At 32.8% G+C, this 9,220-nt stretch overlaps 1 long non-coding RNA gene across 3 annotated transcripts; it reads right to left on the minus strand.

Moving 5' to 3' along the window:
- Window positions 1-1,092: 1,092 nt before the first annotated feature.
- On the minus strand, window positions 1,093-7,316 carry LOC143752139 (uncharacterized). Of its 3 annotated transcripts, XR_013207338.1 has the most exons (4): window positions 7,151-7,316; window positions 6,849-7,029; window positions 4,182-4,588; window positions 1,093-1,953 (listed from the first exon to the last, which is right to left on the minus strand). It is a non-coding gene; the product is annotated as an uncharacterized LOC143752139 (long non-coding RNA). The 3 variants fall into 3 exon arrangements; XR_013207337.1 differs by lacking the exon at window positions 7,151-7,316 and having other exon boundaries at window positions 4,182-4,605; window positions 6,878-7,144; XR_013207336.1 differs by lacking the exon at window positions 7,151-7,316 and having other exon boundaries at window positions 6,849-7,144.
- Window positions 7,317-9,220: the final 1,904 nt, after the last annotated feature.

A 9,220-nucleotide genomic window follows, 5' to 3' on the forward strand; every position in this document is an offset into this window, starting at 1 on the left:
CGTTAATATAGTCGTTTAACTCGTCAGTTTAGATCGTATTTAGATATAAAATGTATGACAAATAAGGGCGTGGTTAACTTTGATTGACAGCTTGATTGACAGCTGATAACGGGCTGCGTGGAGTGGAATTCCTGAAATTTGACGAGCTACGAGGATCTTGGTAGCGAACGCAACGTCTCGTTCCCCATTCAGTGAACATAGGTTACATCAGTAACCAGATACGTTCTCTTTCATAGGTTCACTCAACGCTGCGTAGCTAAAACGCAGTGGCAACGAAATACCAAACTCGCCAAGCTAAGCGCTGCCATTACTAGTATAATGACCAGATAATTTACATGACTGGTTCAAGCAGACAAAACATGGGAACCTGGAGCCATGTCGAGATTAGATTACCCTGGTAGTAATCTCTATTAATCTAGAGTATTATTACATTGTTTGATACAATATTGTTTTATTTGATATTATGTAAATGTGAATTTTTATTTTATATTGGTTGATTTATTATTACCATATGCTACTTGTATTTATATTGTTTAAAGATTTAAGTTAATATTGTGTCCAGTTTGGCCCTGTAAATAAAAGGGTATTATTTTTGACAAAGTGTGTGCGGTTTCGTTTTCCTAAGTACCGTTTCAAGAACCATTTAAGCACCGGAGCCGTTTAAAAAATACCGAGTAGTAACTGGTATCGGATAAAACCCAAATGATACCCAACCCTAATCTTTATATTAAAATGATATTATTAGGGTTATGTCAGACAAACATCTAGAATGAAATCTTCATATGACTAATATAACACTTTGAAAATGAATAATGGAAGTGTGCAGCAGTCAGTCAGGATTTACACTTGCCATAAAGCAGATGTGAGGAGTGAGGTTTTCTGTGGACTGTGTACAGTATCCTGTCTTATCTCCACCTCTCAAACTGCTCTCTCAGGATTCTGATGACAGTAAAGCAGCTCTTCTGCACGAACTGAAGTGCCTTAATGCCTGCACTGGCATTTTAAAACCATTTCAGTGAGACATTGCAATGGCAGATTCAGCCACAGCTAAAGCTGACATTAATGCAGAATGGTGCACATTATTTGGATGTTTGTTTCAGACATTACGGATAAGGTCTAAGGTAAATGCTTTCAGATGTGTTTATTGATTTTGCTCTCTGGGAACATTTAAGGCTTTCAAATCTACACAGTTCTGCTGTTTTGTCTCCAGGAAGCTTCTTAAATTAGTTTGAGAACATAATAAACAGGTGGAATTTCATTTTCTTTTCCTTTTTTTCATTTGCAAGAATAAAATTGTTTGTCTTCCAGCTATTTTGGTATGTGCCATTAGAAGAAACAGAACAAATAAAAAAAGACAGCATTCTAGCTGAAGTTGCCTATTCAAAGCTCCAGAGAAGCAGCTCTGATTTAAACATACAAAATTATGCATGACAATGTAATTTTTGAAATGACATGTATGGGAAAAAAATGTTAAATAGGAAAGGAAGGAAAAGCAATTGTTGCTATCACAGTTCATCACTGTTGCCTGAAAGGAGATTGAAAATTAGCTTGTAACTAGAAGAGAACATCCAGTGACAAACTTTAACTAATCTTATTGTACCTGTAAAATGAATATTGAAATGAAGTTCAGCCCAAAGGCTATCTCTCTTGGAAAAATTAAATTATTACACACTGGCTAATGTAGCCTGAAGCTGTGGCAGTTTAGATTGCGCTAGATCAGTGGCTCTCAACCTTTACAACTCCAAGGTCTCTCTTTGTCAAAGTCAATTTTGCTTATACAGACTCTGATTTTCCTCTTGTACTTCTGTTGAAATTACAATATAAAATAATTAACTGTTAATATTCCAAGGAAATAAAACAAAATTGGTACCATAATGAAGGTGTGATGGAGCAGCTCTCCAGATGCAGAATTTCTTACGCTGGATATTCTTCACAACTCTCTGCTCAGTTAGCCTATAATGTTTAAAATACAGGAAACAAAACAAAGAGTAAAAATATAGGGAGTGTGTGTGTGTGTGTGTGTGTGTGTGTGTGTGTGTGTGTGTGTGTGTGTGTGTGTGTGTGTGTGTGTGTGTGTGTGTGTGTGTGTGTGTGTGTGTGTGTGTGTGTGTGTGTGTGTAGATAGATTGACATCAAATTACATAAATACTAAACCTTAACATTTTAAGATATCTACAACACTCTTGGGAGTTTACTGAGGCCACCTTTATTGATACAGTAATAAGAGAAGTTAGAAAACAATAAAAATTAGAACTGGAACAACTGGGAGAGCAGTCAGGCGGAAATCTTTCTGTGAAATGTATTGAAATTTTTTCCTTTGAAATTTTGGTTTCAATATTGCTTGAAAGGTGGCAGGATTCTTACGTAGAGTTAAGATGAAAAGTGGGTGCAGTTTTGGGTCTGTCTGATTACATACTAATTAAGTGACACACAAAAAAAGCAAACAAAAGAGACAAAAGACTAAAATCCCGAAAACAAATACACCCATTAAGACCACAAATAAGATGACAACATAAGTGAAGAAAAAGATTTCCATCACAGAATGATGTAAAACTGTGTGGTTTCCATGGAGACGGAAGCTGTGATATTCTGTATTGTACAGCCATCTAGTGGCAGAACGTTAGTGGATAATTTAATTAATTTTCACTTGAAAAAGTAAAGTGATGGATAGTTCTATAGTAGTAGTTCTTAACTACTCGTATTATACTACTATACTACTCTTATATTATACTACACTGTATGGAAGTTTTTTCCTAACAAAATTAAAATTAAAAATCAAATACTTGAATTGACCAAATAACAAACCAAAACAGCTGTTCAAATGATAAATCAAATTCAAATGAGACGTGTCAATCAAGAGGAGACATTCTTGTGTGAACTTCGGGTGACTGCCCACTTGAGTAAAAAATATGATTCTGTAAATCATAATGAGAAAGTTTCTCGTAATTATGACCTTTTCTCATAAGAATAAGAAACTCTCTTGTATTACTATGATGGAGAACAGAAGGGAGTGGCAGGCTAGCGACATCTGCTGGTCAAAGCTGTGTAAATGCAAGAACACAGCAGGCACGTTCTGCAAAACAGGTGTTTTCCTTAAAGTCAGTGTGATCAACAAAGTGTAATCTATAATATCATTAAATAACATTAATGATAAATTATAGTATATTCCTAGTATTCATTTGTGGCACCATCTGCACCACAAACTGTAAGAAAATGATTTCTTAATGCTTTGTCTGTTAATAGAAGTTTTACATGATGTTTTCAAAACACTTACTCACATGCAATAGCGAGTGTGCATTAATACAAGTGTGCATTAATACAATAGCGAGTGTGCATTAATACAATAGCGAGAGATGGCATAATAATATATATACAAAAATGCCTCATTAGTGGTTGTTTCTATGGGCCGCTATATGTAAGTAGTCGTCCACCATATTGGAACGGTCAAAGCCTGTCCAAGAACATTTGAGAGCAAGTTGACTGAGCGTCTGCAACCGTAATAAATCTACAATAGATTTAGCTAAACTAATACAATACAACAAGACAAAGGCATCAGCTAACACATCATTAAATGTTACCATCTAAAACACAACACATTCTCACATGTGAAAAGGTTTTCCCATTTCTTGGTGAATTTAAATCTCAGTTTCACAACCACAAAAGTGAGTGACGACAAGCTGACCGTTCAGTGATGACGGGAGAGCCGATAAGCCTGGAGAGGTCGAATGTGGCATCTACATATACATATGGTTGATACTGTTACCTATGCAATGAAGTTAGCCAATCACAACAGTGGCCATTTACTGACAAACCTTAAAGGATCCGCCCCTTAAAAACTGATCATTTTAAAAAATCTTAATTATTTCAAACATTTGACTGCCAGTATACAGTATATTGTGACAACTTGCTCCATTAAAATTCTGATAAAAACAACTCAAGTCTCTACTAAAAGTAAATAAATAAATAAAACCATCACAACTGCCAGTTTCAGTCCATTGCATTTAAAAAAATAAACCTGTTAGTATAAAATTCAGAAGTGAAAGTCATATTTGCATGCGCAGGGTGGAGTGAGGGATGATGTTTTCCTCAGAATAGAACAGCACCGGTGCCAGATGTTCACTGACTGCCCCAAAGGGAGCTCGCTTTTAGATTCATAAATAAATGAGGCATGCAAATCCTACCTGTCATAGGGGACTCAGATATGGCTTCATTCCCAGGAGAGAGCAGGGAAACATCCGGATTGCCTGGCTTCATGGGATCTCATCGTGTGTAAAGGCCCGTTCACACTAAGGACAATAACTATAAAGATTAAGTTCTAAAATATAAAAGAATAGCAGAGTTCACACCACAACTAGCACAATAACAGCACAGAGAAACAATATTGTTGGAGTCACTTTCAGAACACATGTAAAACGACAGACGACAAAACTGCAGTGTGTGTTTAGAATAAACAGAACAGTGTTGTACGCTGGTAGACGCTTATATAGTTATCTTTATTTTTATCGTCATTGGCATGACCTGGCCTTTACTCAGCAGACACACAACTCTCCCGTCTCCCAGCATTATTTGAGGAGTTTGAGGATGGTATCTTCAGCCCTCAGTCACCTTTGAAAGGTTATGTACACACATACGGAGGAGAAATGCAGAAAACAAAAATGCATTTTAGTATAGGGCAATTCTATAATTCGGGGTACATTTCACATCAACAGAAAAAGTACAAAAGCAATATGCTTTATCATTAAAATGACTATTGGTTTATATATATATATATCTGCTAGCTGCCAAGCTTAATCATTAAACACCATTTTGATAGTACAAGTGATTGTTTTAAAAAAAATTTAAGAATCATACATTTTGCATGTGATATTTTCAACAAGGACACTAAGGACAGAAAGATTTTTTTTCATGATAAATCTGCCTTAAATATAATTTTGTCAATTTGTTTTGCAAACCTCCAATCTGTGTGGATATAAAATATAATAAATATAACCTGAAGGATATGAGAAGAAGCATAATTAAAATGTAAAACATATATTATAATAATAATAGTAAGTATTAATAATTTATTATTATTTACAGATTATTTGAAATGTAAAAAATAGTTCATAGCACTATTAAGTTAACTATTAACTATTAAGTTAATTATTAACTATTAAGCTATTCTTATTGTTAACTATTGCACACACACATTTACTCTCCTTTGACACAGAAAGTTAAATTATGATCAAAATGATCGATGGCAAAAATATATATATATTATCATCAGTGAACACATGAGAATTGAAATCATGAAATATTGCAAACCATAACAATGCACCCGATATAGTTGATGGTCACTTAATATGACACCACAATAATGACAAATATTGAAGAAAAAAAAGACGTGTAAAAAAAAAATTCAGTATGATGCTCCTTGAATGGTGTTGTGATCAATCTTTTTTATTTGCAGGGATTGTTTGTTCAGCAATATAGTTAAGTTATTCTTAAATTAAATTTCAATGAAAAAAAAAATTCTAAAGTATTTAGATGTTATAAATACATGGACAATAGATCATTTTGATTTTAACATATATGTATTAATTATTTTTTTACTCAAGAAGACCCATTCACCTAATACTAATTTACTAATACTAGTTTCTAATTTAAGAAACTAATTAAGAAACATCAATTTCAAGCTAACTGAAACATAGGGTGCTCAAAATATTTCTGAGAGATTTTAATATGCGTACCCTTAAAGTCTTAAAAATAATATATTTCTGAAGAACATTTAAAAAATGTATTTATTAATCATCAATGGACAAGAAATGTACCCTAAATTGCAGAATGACTCTTATATTTAGTATATATGGTTTAGTTTTAACATTAAGTTCAATACATGGTAAATGTTTCAACAGATTCTCATCTGTAACTTAATATTGTAACTTAATAACATAAATAATTGTGATCAATTAATTAAATAAGTTTAATACATTTTTTTGTTCTCATACATTTTTATATTACATGAAAACAATGGCTTTTATTTAAAATATCATCAGTATTAAAATACTTTGATAGCCTTTCATTAGAATTAAACATTCATTTTTTCAGGAACCTATACTGTAATTTTTTTTTTTTTTTTTTTTTTTTGCCAGATAACCTAAAAATGTGCTTCATGTGGTAACATCTAAATTAACTTGTTTTACTCAAATCAAAAATATTTAATAGGACTAAATCAACTTGATTACATAACAAATTAGTTTAAACTGACACACCAATGTTTATTAATGTGCACCGACTAAATCTAAACTGAACAAAGTCAATTCAGTAATAGGTAACTAACACCAACAAAAGATTTAGATCAGGTAGATCCTGATATGTTTTTTAATATCTTAAAAACCAAAGCAGCACAAACAATTTTTTCATGGCGCAAACGATTGAGAATATTTTTCCAACGTTTTGCATTGGGTGGTGGGCCAACTTCACACAGTTTCTTTCAGTCCCTCTTCATGTGAAATTTACTTTTTTCTTCATCCACATGGAAATGCATCCTATATACCACCCAATGTAAGCCAAGTATTTACCCTAACAAGATAATTTGCATTGACAGAACTAGTCTCAGTGCTTTACTTGTCTTTATAACCGTGTCAGTTTATTGTTTAATGTACTCTTAATGACAGTACAGCAGACAACAACTATGTTTCTCATCATTTCCATCTGCATATTGACCACTGGAATTCAAGGTAGGTCAAATAAAGAATGTTTTATATATTATCTCTGAAGAGATTTCTAACCATGTCTTTTACAGGCTCAACTGGACAAGTGACAGTTACTCAAACTCCTCAAGTCCAGCCAACTCAACGTGATGAAACGGTCAAAATAAACTGCAAAACCAACTTACCTGTTGCTGACTGTAGTCTCTGGAGGAATTGTGTGTTCTGGTACCAGCACAAACCTGGACATGCTCCCAAACTCCTCATTTATAACATACGTGAACGTCACACAAACGTCCAATCTAGATTCAGCGGCAGTGGCGCTCACACTGACTTCAATCTGACCATCAGTGGAGTCCAGAAAGAAGATGAAGGACAATATTACTGTATGACCACACACAAGATTGACAACAAGTATGTGTACACACAGTGATAAAGAGTCGTACAAAAACCTCAGTCACTCTGTTTCACGCTGATACACACAGCAGGTGCTGATGGGGAGGAAGTGAATCGGCACAATAACACACTCACTGCAGTATATTTACAGTACAATTTACAGTAGGATTTAAACATAGTTTATTATAGATATAGTTTAAGACATGTATTTATTTAAGGTGCTATTGAGATCAGATCTAATTTATCTGCGTTAGTGAATTTCATTAAAATTACAGATCATTGAGAGATGGTAGGAAATGTTGAGTGCTATTTAACTATTTATGATTTTTAATACTTGTTGACCGAGCTGTTCCCAAAATGTCTGTATGAATGAAAAAAAAATGAATGTTTTTTAAATCACACTTCATTCACTCTAACACCTTTTTCTATTTAGGGCAAGCAAAAATAAAATAAAAAAAACACTACAAATAGACATTTTACTTTCAGAAGAAATAAACACACCATTTATTTACTTATTTAAAACAAATAAAGCCAAATCTATTAAACTGTCATGCTGAATTCTCACTGGTTTGCCTTATAAAATATATATTACATAAAAGTATTCTTAGATTGAAATTTTACATACTACAATAATTATTAGTATCACTGTAAAAAAAAAAACAGATTACTAAACAGCAACAATTTCTGTTGTATACTAAAAGAAAACCGTTACACTTTAAATTAGACCATTAATTTATAGCTTATGATACAACTTGAATTAGGCTACTTGTTACATTTTTTATAGCTCTTTTTTATATTTTTAGACCAATACGGCTGCATTAGGTATGGAAGCTTGTTTCAGCTACTGAATAAAAAATAAAAAAGGTAATTGCAACTTTTTAACTTACAACTCTGACTTTTTTCCTGTTACAATTGCATGTTATTAGGGCTGTACGATATTGAAGAAAAATGCGATATGCGATAACTCATTAAATAATGCGATATTCGATATGCAATACGATAATGCTTAAAGTGTGTAAAATAAACTTAAATTATCTTTAAAATATATTTTAAATGATATAACCTACGTACGTGTTCCACATTCTTTTTTGTGACAAGAAAACGTCCCCACAGCTTCTGAAAGTGAACATCAGTGTTTTACTGTAACATTAGAAGTGTTATTTTAACATCAGTGTAAATGACGTGGTTTAGGGTTTCAGGTTATCCTACATTAGGTTTATTTAACAACAGAACGTGAATAATCAAATGTAAAAATAAAACACTGCTTAGTTTTCACTGTATGAATTAAATATATACCGATTCTTATTAAAGCTACAAAAGTTATTCAGCCGAGAGCAGCTAGTGATTTTCTCTGTCTTTGGTTCATGACCCCAGTTATTGCAAGCTGTTGCGATATGCATATCGCGATATACATTTGCGATATTTCGATATATTGTGCAGCCCTACATGTTATAATGTCAGAATTCTGAGATAATACGCCGCAATTAGCTTTTTTAATTATTATTTGATGGTGGAAACAAGCTTCCATACCTAATCTTTCTTTGACCTTCATAATCCCTATTATTAGCAGGTGAAACTCGAAAAATTTGAATATTGTGCAAAAGTTATAATTTTGATGATAATGGCTTACAGTTTATGAAAACCCCAAATTCAAAATCTCAGAAAATTCGAATATTACGAAATAAAAAAATTAAAAAAGGATATTAAATACAGAAATGTCGGCCCTCTGAAAAGTATAATCATGCATAATATGCATGTTTGTAAATATATATAGCCTACTAAATATATTAGTTTCACCTTTTAATTTGAATTACTGAAATACATGAACAGTTGCTCGATATTCTAATTTTTCGAGTTTCACCGTTTTTAACTTAAATCACAGATTTCTGATGTTCCCTTAAAGATTATTTTCATAGGAAAAGCATCATTTGCATAGTCATTCAGGGAAGCAGTAAAGTCAGCTAGGCTATATAATCCTGAGACTTTTACTGTACCTCTATAACAAATATTTCTCATAACAAATCCACAACAAAAATGGTATTTCTCATTTTTCTCACCATCTTGCTTTGGTCACTGACTCTAGGTAACTTTCATTCGTAATAGATTTACTACCCTTTTCCTTGTCATATTTTTAT

This window comes from Siphateles boraxobius, unplaced genomic scaffold (genome assembly GCF_051911475.1).
Source record: "Siphateles boraxobius isolate OS27281-9 unplaced genomic scaffold, OSU_SipBor_1 26, whole genome shotgun sequence".
Lineage (NCBI taxonomy): Eukaryota > Metazoa > Chordata > Actinopteri > Cypriniformes > Leuciscidae > Siphateles > Siphateles boraxobius.